This window comes from Molothrus ater, chromosome 5 (assembly GCF_012460135.2).
Source record: "Molothrus ater isolate BHLD 08-10-18 breed brown headed cowbird chromosome 5, BPBGC_Mater_1.1, whole genome shotgun sequence".
In the NCBI taxonomy this organism is placed as follows: Eukaryota; Metazoa; Chordata; class Aves; order Passeriformes; family Icteridae; genus Molothrus; species Molothrus ater.
In genome coordinates, this window is record NC_050482.2 from 19011688 (window position 1) to 19030639 (window position 18952).

The following is an 18952-nucleotide window of genomic DNA, read 5'->3' on the forward strand; positions in this document are numbered from 1 at the left end:
TTATAAGAACTGAGCATATATGCTGAGGAATCTCAGTACCCTTTATTTGGAATTAAACTTATTCCTTGCATAACCAAGTTGAGTCATGCAGAATGAACTATGCCAATGCATTGAAAACAGAGGTATTAAATTTCTCAAAAAATTATTGTTCTAGAGATGAGCAAGCTAAAGTTAAAAAAAAAAAAAGGCAACAACCCCAACCGAAATTTTTTCCCAAAGGAAAATAAGTTAAATCCTTTAAAATCGGGAAAGAAAATCTACGTTTGGTATAAAAACCCCCTCAAACAACAAAACAAAAACATAGTGTTTCTCTCCTACACTGTTCCACACATACCTAGAGATGCCTTTGACTGCTGATTCTATTAGACTTTGTGCTGAATCAGTGTCTGCAGCAGGAAGACTGGCAGGCAGCACCATATCAGCAGTCTGAAATTACTTACAGGCACATAAAACATTAATGCCCATTCTTAGGTGCAACTTTATTATGGGAAGGCTGTAACTTGAAGGATATGTGACCTTGGGGGTAAATTTGTTACTATTCTGTAGACTTTCACTCTGTGGACTTGCACTGTAATTTAAAGGAAGGTTGGAAGTAAGTTTGACAGTGCACTCTGATAAGGACACACTTTACATGAAACACCTGGTCCAGCTTAGAGTACACCAGTATTTAGAATAATATGGCATGAATAGGGATCAAGCTATCTCTTAGTGTGTTAGATTATTTAACTAGGAATCAACAATGATAAAGACTAACAGGTTCTTAAGAGCTTCTCAATCTATTTAAAAAACACAAAAGCCACACTAAAGTACCATGAGTAATCTTAAATATCCAATGCCTTATCCAGAACCTACTGATTTTAAAAGAAAGGCGTTTGCTGTCAGTGAGTTTGTAAATTGTTCCTTGAAATCATTATGCCAAATCTGACTGGTTTATTCCCTCTGCTGTATGATCAGGACAGATTTTGTATTTTCCTATGTCTAACAATGTAAGAATGTTATTAGAGAATCTGCTCATGCAGGTTCTGATGGGGAAAAAAGGGCGAATTCAGTCCTGATGTAAAGAGACTGGAGAGATGAGGGAGGCAGAGATGAGAACAGCTGTGTGAAGCTGAAGTTCAGGTCATATCAGATGTTTTTGTGTGTGGTGATGGCCAAAGAATTTCCATGTCCCTTAGTGAATATATATTAAATGAGAAACATTGACTTTAAATACGCTTCATGAGGGGATGAAGGGTCAGGGCTCTCAGGACTAATATACTTTGGATGGACATAATTGATTGTACTTTGACTGCAGCTTGGGCTCAAAGGCTAAGTTTGCACTGTACTTGAACTAGTCCCCTGGGAGGAGTAGTCCCACAGGTTTCCTAAAGTGTGATATGGTCTCAAGATCTGGTTGTGCAGACATTGGCTGTCTTGTCTGCACAGCTTGATGGCATGGCATCGATTGGTCTGACAATATATGAAAGGGAGATAAGCAGCATATAACTGTAGGAAAGAAATTTCCCCTTTAATGTCCCACTAGCTCTAAATCCAGTCCAAAGAATATACCTGATAAATACAGGATAGATGTGGTGAATGATCTAGTCTAGTCTTAAACCTGCTATTATAGCACAGAACTATGCTTGGGACACCTTCTGGTGTAGTGAATTGAGCCTGTCTCACATTCCACCCTTGATGGCTTCATGAACAGGACAGTGAATCTATAGTAAAAAGCTGGAGATCTCAGTGCCTTTTTCCCCTCTTTTCAGGGTCTGGGTTTCTCCAACTGCACCAGTCTGCAATCAGGGGCTTAGCTGTACCTCATCTGAGCAGTACATAGCTCTGAGGAAAATGTTTAGAACAGTGCTTGGACAAATTGTGAAACATTAATCAGATTTTGAAAAATATAATAAAAGGTTTGCAATCAATGGCACATATTTGATAATGAATAGTAATTTTAGATACATATGGGGCATAAAAAAAATAGTCCAAACAATCACAGAGATGATTACGTTATTGGAACATCTCTTCTATGAGGAAAGGGTGGAATTGCTTAGGCTGGAGAAGGCTAGGGGGAGATTCCTGTGTAAAGTGTAAGAATAAAGAGGATGGAGCCAGGCTCCTTTCAGTGGAATCTGGTGACAGAACAATAGGGACAAATGAAATACAAGAGGTTCTGTCTGATCCTGAGGAAATACTTTTTTCTCTGAGAGTGGCTGAGCACTTAAACCAGCTACCCATAGAGGTTGAGGAGTTTCTGTCCATGGAGAAGTACAAAAGCTGTCTGAATGTGGCCTTGGGACAGCTCTAGGCTCTGGGTGACCTTCCTTGAGCAGGGGCACTGGACATGACCTCCATTGGACTCTTCCAACCTCAACTGTCTTATGGTTCCATGATTGTGAATACATGGGACTGATTATGCTCATACTCACGTTACAAATTCTCTGTGGAAATAGAGAATCATGAGTTCATAGTCTTTTCCTCCAGAGCCTTCTCCTTTACATACAGGTGCAAAAATAAAAGATAAGAAAGCATTATTTTATGGTACTTCCAAAATTTAAGTATTAATTTCCAGTGGAATCAGAAAGGCAGAACTAAACTCATTATAAATGAATCAACTCAGTTACATTGTTCTCCATCTATATTCATGACTTTGGAAGAGTCTATTTTTGCTGTTGTTCACTGTTTCATTGTTTCATTTATCTCATATCTTCCTATCCCATTTAGAAGTGTAGTAAGAATAGTGGATTACTCTGTAGAATTGATAAGTTGACAATAGGGAAAAGGCTTCTCTTTTATTTTCTCATGGTGCATTTCTAAATTTTCACGTGCCTTGTCAGTTGTCTTTTTTTTTAATTACATTTCTCAGGAAAATGTTATACTAAAATGACTAAATTCCACAAGACAGTAAACTGAATGATTGAGCTGAATGAACAAAGAAGCAAATTATATAGTAGGTTAATGACACTCCCAAAAAACTTGGGTGAAAAGCTAAAGCAGGAGTGGAATACTAATTAGAAGCTGCCTCTAACCAGCAATTACATATGGCTTGTGAAAAATACTACTTCTACATTACATTAAATCCCCCTTTTTTAGTAGCAGCAGCAGAAGCCATGATTCTCAATATTTAATTCTTATGAAGCAAGAGGAATATTTGATCCATAATGAGCCATTATTGAGCATGGAGGAGCTGGATACAGAATGTATTTCAGGCAGCAAGCACTGCTGTATCTAAGAGGCTCTGAACACCAGCCTGTGCCTACTCCGGGTGTGGCTGTGTACGGCAATTTGGGGCAATTTGGCATTTCCCTCCGTGTCAATAGTGCACTGCTTGTTTCTAGCAGACAAGTGTCTGTGCTGCAGAAACCACCATAACATCTTGCAGTAACTGCTCCCCTTGTTGGCAGCGCAGCAGAGCACACCAAGGGAGCCAATGTGAGATAATTACCCTGGCTCCATCGAGGTGGGGCCTGGGAAGTGTTTGTGGGGTAGGTAGTGTCTGCTGGGGCTTACTGGGCTTTAGCTGACATAACGATTTCACAGAGAAGGCTCCTACCACTAGAGTTATCTTTCTGACCCCTTTCAAGAAATCTAAAGTAACCTATTTATTTTTCAGCTGTGCATTGCTTATAGATATTACAGTGCTGGTGCTATTCCAGAGGCTACTAGTGTTCTTATTCAAAGGTTTAACTGCTGCAAAGTCAGCTGGGAGGTGTTGAAATATTCTCACTTGGGAATACTACTGAAAATTTCTGAAAAGAAATGAAGAAAACTCCTTTTCACAATTTTTACTAACAGATACCCAGAAACCCCTGTGCCAAAGTCAGGCAAAAGATGGTGGGGGGCAAATAGGGCTCTAGCAAGTGAAGGGATCTGCTGAGGATCACCCAGAATATTCTTTGCAGTCACTGCAACTCTGTATGCCATTTGAAAGATGAAAGAAAGTAGCAATAATAGCAAGGTAAGAGCAATAAACTTTATCAGCCCTTAAAATAAAATAATGTTGTTTTTTGTGGAACATCTGTGAAGTTCCCAACATTCTTGCCTCAGCAGAAAAGCATCTATCTCCCAAAGTTATGGAATCCTAAGGAACCTGTGAAGACTGGCTTCATTACTTTATAAAAGACAAATTTCTGAGGACCTCATAGAAAACCCTTGGGACCAGAGCGCAGATTTTTGAGGCCTTGCAGCTTTTCAAGTTGCTCTGGTTTGCCAGCTGAGTTTTTCCTTCTGAGAACCTTCCAAGCTACTAGTTAAGAAGGTGGGTGAGCAGAAACTGGGCAATGTTTTGATGTCACTGAACTGGCATCTCCTGGGGAGAGAAAGTTGTTGCATAGGAAGATTTCTGGTCAGTTTAGTTATGATTCGCTACAAGAATGCAAAATGCATAGATTCCATTTTTTCTAGCACTGCATGCCCACAGGCCAATCTCTTTGCCTGTGCACGTGTACACACTGCAGAGGGTAGATGCACACTATTTCAATATGTCATGTTTGCTAAACAATGTAAAGCTTCTCCAAAAGCAACAGGGCTTGAAGAGTGAGATGGCTGGGGTGTGATCAGGCCCTGTACTATTCCACATCTGTAGGCCAATCCAGGAAGATATTTTTTGCTGATTGTTATTAACATGGTCTCTACATCACCAATCATTCTGGAAATATACAGGGACCTTCATTAAAGAGTTGATGACTATATGAAACCAATTAATAAAGAAATAATATTCTTAGAAATGGAAACTGTCAACATTGGTTTCTTTTCTGATTTATATGAGTAATATCATACATGATTATTGTAATAAGTTAAGTTAATGGAAAATGTCTATGATTTATAAGTGCACTTCTTACTAGTTCTATCTGAAAGAGATAAATATGTCAAGAAATTATACTAATTCCCTTCCCTAAGTATGAGAAGATGTAAAGATATGATTTAGCATGTCACACTTGCAATCAGAAAAAAGTCCTACAATCATGAACCTGTAATAAATATTTACATTGTGTTTTTTGAAGACAGAGAGAGTGCAAACATATTTGAAGCAGACTAAACATGTCTGGAATAAATTCTAAAAATAATTCCCTCTAAAGAGAGGTTAATTCTTGCTTTACAAGGCAGGGCTAAACTCACAGTGTCTTTCCTGACTGTGAGCTTCTAAAGTAGAATTTTTAGATAAGCAAGTGGTTTTCTGTAAGAGACCCATATCTGAAAGCTGAGAAGGCATAAGAGTAAAGCCCAGATGGGGGCTGTATATATTAGTGCAAGTGCTCTGGGTTATGTGGTGCAAGTCCAAGGCCTATCACAGAATGCATGTGTGAGGAAAGGTGTCATTATGCTACATCCAGGTTTGGACTATTGCCACGGGTGAGAAATATCTGAGATGTCACAGAGCCAAAACTCACACAAGAGTCTGTATAATGTGAGTGCTCTGCGGTGCTGCTGAAAGCAGGGAAGGTGGGGAACTCCAGCAGGATCCCTCTCTGCCTTGTGAGAGAGCTCAAGAGAGAAAAGGAGGGACATGTGGAAGCCTTGTCACCGTGCTCCCAGGTGGGAGTTCTTCAGTGCCTGAGGGCTTATGGCTCATGCCTGCCACAGGAGATGTGACTGGCCAGCTTGCTTAGAGACCATATTACTGATTTAATCAATAAGTTAAGGTGCTTTCCCAAGATAATATTTCCAACTTGAAAAAAAAAATTATGACTGGTAAAACTCCTGAAAGTAAGGCATAGTTTCTGGTCATATTCAAGGTCTTATATCTGATGCCTGCATATGTCACAGAAATTAATTTCTCTGTTATTCCCTATCAAAATCAAATCTTTCCCCTCCTGCATAAGATAGTGAACTTCTCCATCGTTCAGTGATTTTGATCATATCTGGCAATCTGGAAAATGGGTTAAAAACTTTCCCTCACAATAAATATCTAGGCTATCCTTGTTAGCAGGTGTGCTGCTCATTTTTCTAGTAATTGCCTACAGCCTTGCAGTAGGCCTTCCTGAGATAAGGTGATTTGTTGGCTGTGGAAATTCAGATTCCCATCTCTCTGCTTTGGTTTTGCTCCTCTTTATGGTTCTTGCGTGAGCGAGGCTGATCCTATGTAAGGCTGGGCAAAGTGGAGCACTGTCAGCAAGGTTTTCAGTTATTAAACTGATGGTTTCTGTAGTAAGCACATGGCAGCTGGGCTGGAGACACTGGCTGTGCTGCCAGACTCGAAGCAGGAGAATGAATCCATAGTGCAGAAACTCGCACAAACCAAGGGTCTCCCTCTGAAACTCTTTGTGAATTTGGGCAACACAAAGAAAGTAGATTCATCCTTTAGAGCAGCCAGGAAGTTGCAGTGATGGGGAAAGAGGATTCAGATAGTCAGTGGTCAGTGAATTGATGGTATTTCCAGAATGGTATGTGAAGAGCACAGCTTGGGAGATACAGGATGAAAGGAAACTGGAATATTGGTCTGCTAGCCTTCAAAATTAGTAGAAAGATTACAATGGGCTTCAGTGGGCTCTGGCTGAGGTCTGGTAGGCAGCAGGGAAAGGCAATGGATACTGCTGTAGGAATTCTCTGTGTTTGCAGCAGAGCTCTGAAATGTGTCCACTGGTTTGGATCCCACAGATAGCACCATGGGAAATGAGGTTTTGGTCTCAGGATGGGATATGAGAAATGTGAGGTAGAAGAGTTGTTTTTACTACTTTGCTTCTAAATTCATCATTGTATGCTTTTAAAGAGAGACATTAAGAGACAGGGGGAAATTACTAAAATAATTCATAATTTGTGCTGTGATACACTTATAAGAAAATTTATCACCCCCTATAATTTTTATAAATCCTTATGAGCAACAAATACTGAGCCAAATTTCACAAAATCAGATAAAACATCAAAATTGAGTCTTTTTGAATTTTTAAAATCTAAGTAGCAATATGTTTTGAAGAATATCTTGTCTTCAGCAAGAAAAAACACCACAGGAACCTCAAATATACATTTTTATGAACCATATAAACATACAAACAAGCAATGAAACACTGAACTGTTTGTACTGTGATTTTTTTTTAATTAAAAAAAGGTATTTAGTAAAGATGGATTTAGCAATTATTTTGGAAACCAAATAGAAATATATTTTCCACAGAAAACTGTTGTTCATATATATTTTTTCTTATTCATGTGAAATCATAGTATAATAAACATTTTTAATTTTTTTGAGATTTCATATCACATTTGTTTTTATTTTTTCTGTCTATAACTGTGATGCATTTTCTTCCACTAGATTAACTCATGTAATTTTATTTTTGCATATTCATTTGTAATAAGTAAAACTACTCATTTAAAATTAAATTTTATATAAGCTTTAAAAAGAATCTTTCTTTTGTCAACTTTTGTTCAAAGAGAGATAGATGTTTCTTTGTCTTTTTTCTTTATATTTGTAGCTTTAGCACCACTGTTTTTAATTTGTAATGAGCAATATTTGTGCAGAGACATTTTATTATGAAGACAGCTGAACTCTGCCAGACATTATCCTACTAGCTCGAACTAGAATTGCAAGAAAACATTCCAGACTATGCCCTTTTGAGTGACCATTTATTTCAAGCAGTGATAAAATAACTTCTTTCTAGATGGTGTTGCATAACTCAGACTATTTCTTTACTAAGTTGTTTTTTGCTTTTTTTTTTTTCAAAAAGAGAAGAATTATTGGATGTTTCTCCTCCAAAGTTTATTTCCTTCTCTGGAAATGCAATAAAATTCTGAAAAACAAATTGATATTTTAAATGATAATAAGTCATTGGAGACTCAATTGGTAAATACAAGATATTCAGATGACATGTTGAAGGCACTGTTCATCCATTGTCTCCTCTTAGCACCCCAATCTTGAATTCTTCATTGAAGATAATGGGAATTTTGTCCAAATTGAGGAATATAGGAATATGACATCATTTATGTAACAGAGATAATCACAAGTTCAAGCTACATAGAGAATTAGTTTAATACAAAGGCACTCTTGCTGTTCTTTTTAAAATTTAATAATTTTTTTAATATCTCTAATGGAAGTGACAATATAGTGCTGTTTATTGTAATTGCAGTCTGGAAGACCATTTAAAAGCTATCAATGCTTTGAGATGGGACAAAAACAACATATTTCCAGAGTATTCATAATTTATATGTATCATAAGTACTAGAAAATGCATAAATATATATTTTTCTCAAAAAGCTGATCTGCTTGCAGTTGATTTACTGTAAAAGACAGCAGCTGAGAAAATTCAGGGCTTTCTGTTGTGCAGAACTGACTGGTTTATAGTAGCAGAAGACTGGATTAACCAATATGGCATGACTCTTCTCTCAGGAGACCAGCTCCCCACTCATCTTGTTATGGGGCCGACAGAGTGGTCAGTTGAAAGGATCTGCAGAGAGAGACCAAGCTCTTTGAAAAGTCCCTAATTACAAAGAAGCAATTGCAATAGCAAAAGTTACATACCTTTGAAATTGCTCAATTAACAGAATTGTCATCACAACTAAATGAAGTATTTTTAACTTTGATCTTGAAGTCTTACTACTGAAGCAGTTTTAAGCTTGTGGTGCTTTACAAAGAAGTGTCTGCTCAATAATTATATCAACACTTCTTGTGATACTGACCATGAGAAATAAGAAAAAAAAAAGAAAAAAGTTTCCACATTTCTCAGCCCATGAGTTTTTCATCTTATTTTCTCTCCCTGTCCTGCTGAAGAGGGCGACTGAAAGAGTGGCTTGGTGGCACCTCACAGAGAGCCAATGTCAACTCACCATGAAAGGAAAACACATTTTTGCAATGAATTATAAATTGCTATTCCAAACTTTAGTCAGTCATCCTAAAAAGCATGGACTTCATCCTCTTCAGTTCTTAAAGAGATATGATTTCCTCTGGGGTCTCAAAAAAAAAAGTGCTCTGAAGTCTATAACTTTGAGAGAAGTAAAGTCAATTCAAGTTTATGAAGAATCATTTCCAGTAGCCAGGAGACAGGAGAGGCTCCAAAGAAGACTGGGCAGGCCTGGAAGTCAGAACTGGGAGCTCTGAAAGGATGAAAAGCTCATAGTTGACAGGAGAAGAAATGGCAGTGTCAGGACACAACACACCTAGTAGTGCTGCAGGGTAGAGTTATTTTCAAGGTACTCTACAGGAACTTTTATTACACAAAGAAAACATGTTTAGCACTAATCAACTTGGTGGCTGTTGTGCTAGTAAGTTCTACATCCTCTCTTGATAAGCTGAGAAACAGTGAAATATCCCTTGAGTTGGATGTGTAGATGGGGGTACATAGAATGAATACAAAATCTTGGATGTCCAAAAATGAGAAGGCACTTTTGACTATCATGTAACTTGAGGCTTTTAACATAAAACATTCTGAAAAAGTCCAGTCATGAAGTTGAGAAGCCCTATGGTTGGGTTTCCCATGTGTCTGATAGACAAACATCTTGTAGTAAGGCATGTGCCATGGACTTATTTTGGCCAATAATTTTTGAACAGACTTATGAATGGATTTATGAGATGGGATATGAAGAGTACTTTGAGGAACAGATAACCTGAGGTACTATATCTGGAAGCAAAATAAAAAAATATTAAAATAAACACATTTTGAAGAAAATTTCTAAATAAGACAAGACTGTAAATATGTTTAAACTATGGATGATCATCCCACAAAGGGGACAGTTCCATCCATTCCTCATCTTGATGCCAAGATGAATCTTACCTTTTCTTTTATATACCTTTTATGTATCCTCAGTATTCTTAGCATGCATACTTGTAATTCCTTAAGTCTGATAACTTAGCATAACCCTAGTATTTTGTCAGGCCAGGAGACCAAACACCCTAAAGGCATCATAGGAGGAGGCTGGAAAACCCCATGCTATCTTGGGAAACCAAGGTCCTCTGTGGAACATATCCTGTAAACTAGAGATCTGGCCCAGCCAGGGGGGAATTCCACAGAAAGGGGAATATCACACCATTCATCCAGGCCTCCCATTGGGGCATCCTTGTTAGATATGCTAATTTTAAGGTCTGTAAATTGTATACCTGATCTATCACATGAGTGCATTGTGGCTCATCCCATCTTGGCGAAATGGGATCCATAAGGATCCTTATTAAAATACCCAGGTAAAAACCTCTTATCCCTCAACCGTGTCTGGCTCTCTATTTTTAAGACCAGGAAAAGGCATCAATCTCTTGCAATTTCTTGTTTTAGTCCATGGAATCCAACTAATTTTTATTGTGCTGGGGTTTTTTTGAGCTGACACCAGTTCCTGACTAGTTTTGAGTGCAGTTGCACAAATGCTTCCTGCAGCCCAAGGGAATGGTGTCATGAAACTGAGCGGGCTGGTGGCAAGAAAAGGGTGGAATGGCCCTTTTCAGTCACAGCACTGTATCTTGTTGTCTTAAACAGATCATGAAACTGGACTGTGAGAGAAATTTCCCTCAGGACATAGACATGCTGTGTGATGAGAAAATCCAGCCTGTTGGTATTTAAATGGTCTGGAAGACTGCACATATCTTCTGCTGGACTGAGACCAATGTTGTCAGCTCAAAGTTGTATATTGTATTTACTCCAGTTGAGTTGTGCTAGATGAAACACATCAAATACTATCCCTTGAATACTGAATCAGTATGTCCAGTAGACATGAATTGGGCTGCCATATGCAAAATTTGAAAAGCAAAATAGGTTAGATGTCTTAGTGTAAAGTAATATGAAGTTTCATTAATCTATGCACATCAAATTCATACAGTATTAACTATGCAAAATACCCATTCAGATTATTTGGCAGCAGAATTATGTAGACAGAATGGTATGCCCTCTGATAAAAAGTTGCTCTATAAAGAGTTTGAATATGTGAAGATATATGTTTATGTTTAGAACTAAATAATATAAATTTTGACATGTGGGCCTTATGTAATCATGGTCTTTTGATAAGTATAATGCCATGACTAAGCACATAATTGCAAATAAGTCTAATTTCTAAGTATTTCTATGAAATGAATTATGGCATATTAAAAAACAAAAGAAAAGTTTTAATGGCAGTGAGCTGTATTTTAGATGACCACTGATTAACCACAGTACTGACCTACATCTCAATCTTGGCTTTGCTCTTTAGACAAAAGCAAGTTACTCCTGCATGTGCCTCTTCTTTTCTTGCTATTTTTGGTATGCCTTGTTTGTAGAATCCTCAGTACAGATGTTATTTTACCATGATGTGTGTACAACAATTGGCAGATTGGAGCCTGCATTTTAGCTGGGAAATCTAGACATGAATAAATAATGTTAATACTATGCAGCTACCTGACTACACTGTTTTTCATGGGTTGAAGGATAACAGCTCATCAGGAGTCCCACAGGTTTCTTTGTACAGACTGGGCATGCAAGTAAGAGACCTAGCAGAGGTGTTTGCAGCTGCCTAGCAAATCCATACCAGCCCTGTATCATATATGTATCATTCTATGTGACTTAGGAATGGGAGGTGCTGAGGAATTGCTCAGGATCCTCATGAAGGATGTGTCCTATTACCTGCTGGTTTCTTAATTCACTAGGTCATAGGCAATATATATGGGTGAGAGAGACAATTGTTGGAAAAATCAAAGTTTCTAAGCTCTCTGCAACAAGCCTTCGGTGAACTGGGTTAAAAAATGAAAGCACTAGGTCAATGGGAAGGAGACAGAAATGTTTGTACACTTGTAAAACCACTTTTTGCTCATTTAGCAGATCAGCTGCTATACACAAGTAATGCAAGAAACAGAAACAGAGGTAATTTCCTATTCTAAAATAAGGCATCATTATGAAAGCAAAAATAAATAATGACAACAGTACAAACATTAACAAATGTGTAATAATTCCCATTTCTTCAGAGAGAACTTACATTTTCTGTAAAAATGTGTGCTTATGTGCTTTCAACACTTTTTGCTATAGAAAGCTTGATTAATTATTTCCAGAGAAGAAAATAATTGCCTTTTCTCTTCTACAAAACCTATAAGTGATTTTATAGGAATTTATGTTTTCTATTGAATGCCTTTTATTACCAAGAGTTCTTTCCACAGCAGGACTAGAAAGAAAGTAAACAGGCATAAAAATCAGAGGTAGAAAAGCAGTTGCTTTTCCCTGCCATTGAATTGACTGCTCTCCACGGCAGAACATATCATGTTTTCTGAGAATGCTCCTAAGGGCTCAATACACTGATCTGCTACTGGGAGTGGCATAAAAGTGCCAGTGATTCCATTCCTAAAATGCTCACACAGCATGGGTTGGTCTTCCTCTTTCTTTTCCTGATATTAATTCTATTAACAGTTGTTAATTTTATCTTATAAACCCTAAATAATAAATATTACATCCATATATTCAATCTGACATTATGTCTCTGTTACACTGTTTCTGGGCAAGACTAAATTTTTAAAATCTCTCTTAGTAAATGAGCATCTAGTTTTATTGCCCCTTCCTGAAAATTCTTTCTTTTGAATTTTTTTTCTATTAATGTGGATGTAAGAGCTACATAAGCTGCTTGAATTTCCCTTTTTATTATAGCTGAACAAGAAAGGAATTTTGTCTTTTTTCTGACCCTATGATGTGTATATGCATAGGTAATCTCAGAATACCATTTCTGGTAGTTTATAGCTCTAGCTGCTGAAAAACATAAATAACTAGGCAATCCTTGACTAGGCAATTGACTAGTGAATCAATATTTGACCTTCTCAGAACTTCAAGATCAGAAAAGGGGAAAAAAACCCATGCAATATGTTTTAAATCCCTTTTTCCATAAGCTGTTCTTTCAACCAAGTGGTTTTTGACCTTTGCCTGTGTTGCTGATGATAAGTAGTGATCCAATGGCCTGGCTGTTTTATTTAGGACTAGCAACAAGAGCTGATGGCACTGTGCATTATGATTTGCAAAGCAGAGATACCAACTATCTATATGGCATTGGACCTTTTCTGCTTATGTAAATGTCCAGCCAGTTGCCTGATGGTCCCTAGGAAGGTCTTTCCACTCACCACTGCCACTGCAAATGTGTCTTCCTTTTTCTTTTTCAACCACAGAATAAAAGCATCCTCCATCCTCAGTATAAGAAATAACCAGAGCTCAAAAAACTGAGACTCAAGTGCTTGGGATCTTTTATATATTATAAGCAGAAAATATGGTTGCCTCTTAGGTTGTCAAAATAATGTCCTTTGGGAATGTAATTGCATTTATATTATTTTATGACAGTGGCTGCTGAACAGAGAATTTTTTCTCCTGCCATCTTCCTTAATAGAAGGAAAAGCATACTCTTAATGCAGATTTCTTTTATATACTACAGTATACCACAAATCTCTGTAGGAATTTAAATGTTCAGCAATAAAACTATTTTCTCAATTCTGAACTTTTATATGGAACCTAACCTTCATTACTCCCCCAAAGCCTGCAAATCCTTATGAGTATCAAAAAGCAGATAAGCACGTTTAATTGGAGGGTAGATAACAATATTTTTTCACTTATACATTTCTCCAGAATATAAGTATTCAGTTCAGAAATTGAAGTTATCCATTGTTGCATCTCAGTTAAATGGATATTGGATTCATGGTGATAAAATGTTACACTAGTCCTCTGGCACTAGTATTTTCTAATATAATTAAAATCTGAATGGTATATAGCATGAAGTCCAACTATCACTGTAGATAATTGCAGTGATCTTACACATTTGTCACAAAGCAAATATGGTAAAATAGCCTTAGATGACTTAGAGTGATGCATAGTTGACCTTATTACATGGTTTCTTGTAGTGTGACAGCAGACTAATACTTTCATGTGAGCAATGCCAATGGCAAAGGTGAAGGAATAAAGATGACAATAACAAATCTGACTTTCAGCACTGTAAAGTGAAAGCCATTAATGATAATGTATATTATTACAGCCAAGACATAATGTAGAGCTTGAAACTGTGAAATGTAATTTATTTGATTTATTTCAATTTACTCTTATTTTATTTTTGCACTGAAGAATAGGAACTGGTTACATAATAGGGAAGTAGGAGGATAAATTGCTTCCCATCCTCTCTTTGTCTACAAGGGAGTTTTTATTTTTATTTCCTCTCCTCTGAATAACTTCATAAAACAACAACATTAGAAAATTATTTACATTTTTTTCTCTGTATTGCAGATAGCTCAGATAAAATTACTGTGATACAAAAAAGCCTTATGGTATGTATATTAGAATACTAGATGTAGAGGAAATTGACATTTTCTCAGAAACAGTTGAGGACATTAGACAGTAGCTGTATTCTGAGCAGTAATGTCACTAGACAGATTTTTTTCCTAAGAAGAATGAAGGTAGAAACTGGAATTTCTGAGAATTTTGTTGTTTCTTTTTTCTTAGTAATACAGTTGGCTTAGTCTAGTCTAAAGGTTAGCACCACCCTTGGAAGAAATTTTACCAATATGTATCCTAAGGGCTGTGGCACACACATCTGATATTTCTCCTTGGAGGGACTTCTGGTGTTAGAGCATCTGGGAAACTTTGATTGTCTCCCTGGCAAAGGCCACCAGTGGAACAACAGGAGAGCAGGATGGTGTGCAGGTCTGTCAGTCAGCTCAGTTTTCTATCAGACATTTCAAAATAAACCTACTGTGACTTGTTGCACTTAAAATGAGCTGGGTTAAAAACGATTAAGCAGCAATGTTTATGTGGTTTAAGATAAGCTGCCTCGTTGTCTCATTTTGACTGAAACAGAATAGGCAACACCCATAGGCACAGCCTTGTCAGAACAGATAATGTGTTTAGGGTCAGAGTGATGAAGAGCAGGTGGGAGCAGATCTCCAGTGGCACAGAACAGAGTGGCTGTCCACAGCCAGAGTCCTTGGCTCATGGCTCTTTGCTTATTAACACCATGTCTAACCATTCCTGGATCATCTGGCAGTTTAGATTTGAGCCACTCAATGCCAAGTTGCATGACTGTATTTCAGATGGGCACTGCTGAATAGATAGTTGCTTTCATCCCCAGGAGTTCATCCTTTGTGTGAGTTGTGACACTGTTATCAGCATCCTTCTGAAGATCCTGCTGTCTGCCCTCCTTTGACAATACTCCAGGGATGCCATTTCCTTCTATGATAATTACAGCAATGTTTGGTGTTTGAATTCTCTCTGTCCTTCAGTGTAAAAGCAGCTATCTATGGAAGGCCAAAAGATAACCCTTCCATCTTAAGAACAAGCATCTTAAGGATATTTCTGTACCAGTTCAGGTTAAGGATCAGTCCCAGTTTTCCAGCTTTTGAAGTGTTAGCAGAAATCCTACACACAATCAATGACAATTTGATTAAGTATCAAACACACACGTGAGCTGCAAACTACTACACCCACTTCATTTTACTGACTTTTTTCTCAATTTTTATTCAAGCAATTCTAATTAGGAAGAAGTGATTTGTTCTTCTGTGTGTATATGCATGTGATTTATGTAATGATTGTGGTAATGTGGAGGGATGAAAGGTGATGAGAGGAAAGGGGTGGCATGGATCTTCAGGTTGCTTTGAGTACAAGGCATAGTTTATAGCTAAACCCAAGCAAAATCACTGGATCAGGGCAGAGAAGAAAGATCCAGGCTGTCAGGCCTGGACCAGGGCTAGCAGGGCTACCCTATCTTTTTAGCACCATGTTCCTGGCTGTGTTCCCAGGGAAAGAGGAAGCCAGGGGATAAAACAGCCAAAAGATAACCAGCAAGCAACATTTCAAATATAGAAAAGATGCCTGCAGATTTTAAATAACTCAGTATTGCTAATATTGTTACTTGGACTGATTACTCAATGAGCTGACATACCCTTTAGTCTATTTATTTTGAAGGGTTCATTTGTCCCTGCACCAAAGTTAATTACCTGTGCTAGAGCTGCCTGTTTGTAATTTACTTTGTTCCCACTGTTCAAAAGCAACTTACCATGCACATTGAGCACCAGTTTTTCAGATTTAAGTTCTTATTCTGATCCCAGCACTGAGGCCTTATTTCTTGGCTGGAAGTGGTGAAAGAGAACATTCAGCTACCAGCTAGCACATCTGCCTTCTCTGTGTGTTTGGATATTGCAGTTACTGAGCTGGGCTCAGGAGGGAACTATTTTTAGCCCTCATCATCAGAGAGGAGACTGCTCTATGTGTTGGAGCAATTGAGGGAAGGCAACAATAAATCTAATCCAGAAGGATCCTTATATAGGATGGGAAAACAGAATTCAGATGGTCTACTAACAGCTCTTGTGGTGAAATTCAGTAGGAGGGATGTAGTATCTCATCTATCTTAAACAAACAAATAAACCCTATGACTAAGGAAGTTTCACTCTTATAGTAGTAAAATGTGCCTTTCCACTTTGAGCTGCATTTGCTGAGAAGTCATAAATACAAGATACATACATGCCAGCTACCATAATTTAAAGTAATTTCCTGGTTGAGCACTATTAATAGAAGAGGTACTGCAGTCATTTGCATTGTTGCAGTACTAATGTTGGAGTTTATTCATATTAAAGTTGAAAATGTCAATTGTCTTGCTCATGGTAGTAATATTCTGAGCAAGTACTCTATAATGTTTAAAAATTGTCTAAGGAGTAAATATGTCTCAGCTTGTTATGACTCAGCTCATAAAAGACAGAATATTTTAATGCAATGAAAGAATGCTGATGAAGAAAAGAATGCTTTTTTCCAAATTTCTCCAGTAATGATTTTAATAGCACTAAGCCAGAGAGTTTCTGATTGCTACTTGTCATCAACCCATCTGGCAGAATAAAACAGTGGCTGGGATATTCAAAGGGGCTTGGGAGGGTGAGGCACACAACTTCCTTTTATCTTGTGCTGATGGGGTCCATTCCTACTGAATGCAAAGTGAGTCACTCTTCTCTATAGCCATATTCTTGCTATGAGCTTAGTGTGGACAGATGCCCTTACCAGATTAGATACTAAACCAGGCCGTTCTTTCTAAAGATTATGATTTTTATTAATGTCATATGTCCATGACAGTATGTACATTGAAATCAGCCACTGGGTTATTCACCATTTACTACCTTGTTAATGATTTTTCTCCTGTGAAAAGCCAAACAACCTTACTTTAACTCATGTCTTAATTTGGAAAAATGTCCTAGATGTAGGCAAATTAGCAATAAAACCACACAGAACGAAGAATTTTAGGTATTATTTTATAGTCTTTGACACTTGGAACCCCACTTTGATATGACAGAAAACTGCTCTTTTAGTTTAGGCTAATAATGATAGGGCACACAGCTACACAGTGCTTGTCTGAGAAGCACAAGAACAAGACTACCTATAATGTCTAAGCAGTACTAATAGGCAGTTATAACCTTCCCCATTACTGCTCCTATTAAACACATCTAAATAATTGTACATAAAAGTGCTTGGTTTTCTTGGCAAAAAGTGCTATTATCTGTCATCAAGCTACAGGTGAAAAGGTACTCTGTCTCCATAAGTGTCTTTTCCCTTCCTCCAAAATTTAGCCTTTCCCATATATCTATTTCTCTCCTTACAACATTGTGCGTGCATCAGGCCTGAAACTTGTCAGGAGAAGGTCTGGAGCAGGACACTGTGTTCCAAACTCCAGTCCAGAGTTCTCCAGTTCCTTTTCTTTCTTTTCTTTGCCAGTAGTGCTTTATTAACATCTACCACTGGAAGGAAACAGCAAAATAAGGATTCTGAAAACATGGCTGATGTCTGTGACCAGTGGTATGAGTTGACATAGAGGAAACTCAGTCAAGTCAGTGTTTGTGGTGGGATAGAATGTAAGAAAATAAAGATAGTGCAGAAGGTAGTCTCACCCCTGAGGAGTTGCAGTTATACTAATCACCAAAGATTAGGAACAGGTCTGCTCTTAGTAGGCCACAGCTGTGTCCAATAGGGAGATGAGGGCTACAAAAGAGTGGGTTAGGCTGGGTGAGGAGTGAGATGGAGTTTGTTGGTTGTGCTGTGAGGAAGAAAGAGTCAGTGCTGTGAGGAGATGCCCATGAGAAGTCACCCAGAATGTATGGGAGCTTTGTGATAAGCAGACAACAAGTGTTTCTCTTTAAAGATTCCTGTTAGATCCTTGCAGGTTCCTGGGGCATAATTAAGCCAAGTTTTGGAGCCTGAAATGCCCAAATCTTCACTCAGCTCACAGTATCCTTGCTGGTAATGTGTTGCTATGAACAGAGTGTTTTGTTGAGGAACAGGCAGAAAACCTTTGGTGAGTATCCTGACAGACACAGTGCTGCTGCCATGAAGGTGCCTACTCAGAAAAGCTAAACACTGGGTGAGTACAGGACTTTTAATACTTAATGGTCTCCTGTAATTTGGTCCCTGCTAGAGGCAAAGTGATTTTCGAGGCAAATGCTGTAATAGTCTGAATGTGTTGCAATCTCCCTCCTGTGATCCTGATGAGGGAAGGCTTAAAAGTGCATGATAGTGTAAGACCATCATGGAGTACAAAATAAAAGTGCTGTCCATACAATGAAGGAAAAATGTTTTCCATCCCAAAGGTTTACTTCTCTCATCTTCCATCAAGTGTTGCCAGACACCTTGAATATTCTCAGCTACCCAATGAGGAGGACCTTTTCTGGTTTTTTTCCATTCCAGGAAGAACATTATTCTAATGAATTCAACTGGCAGTATTTTAAGTGAATTTTTAAGTTTTGTCATATAAGGAAAAAAGAGCATGTTTTCAATCTACAATGTTACTGTATAGCCAGGCACCCACAAAGACCAACTTTTCATCTCTACATCCCTAAATATCCTGAATTTTATGAGGAAAAAAACCAAAACTAAAACTGCTTGATAAGGGTATATAGTTTAAGTGCCTTGTTATTGACAGAGTCTTCAGACTTTTTATAAGCAGAAAGGCACTGAAAGTCCTCAAATATATTTTCCATTTTTAATAAGAATTTATTTTCAATAAAAAAATATGTGTTTTTCTGTTTGAAAATTTACAAGCATTCAGTCAAGAAGCAGAAATATACACATACAGAAACACTCAGGCCAATAGTGGCAGGACAATT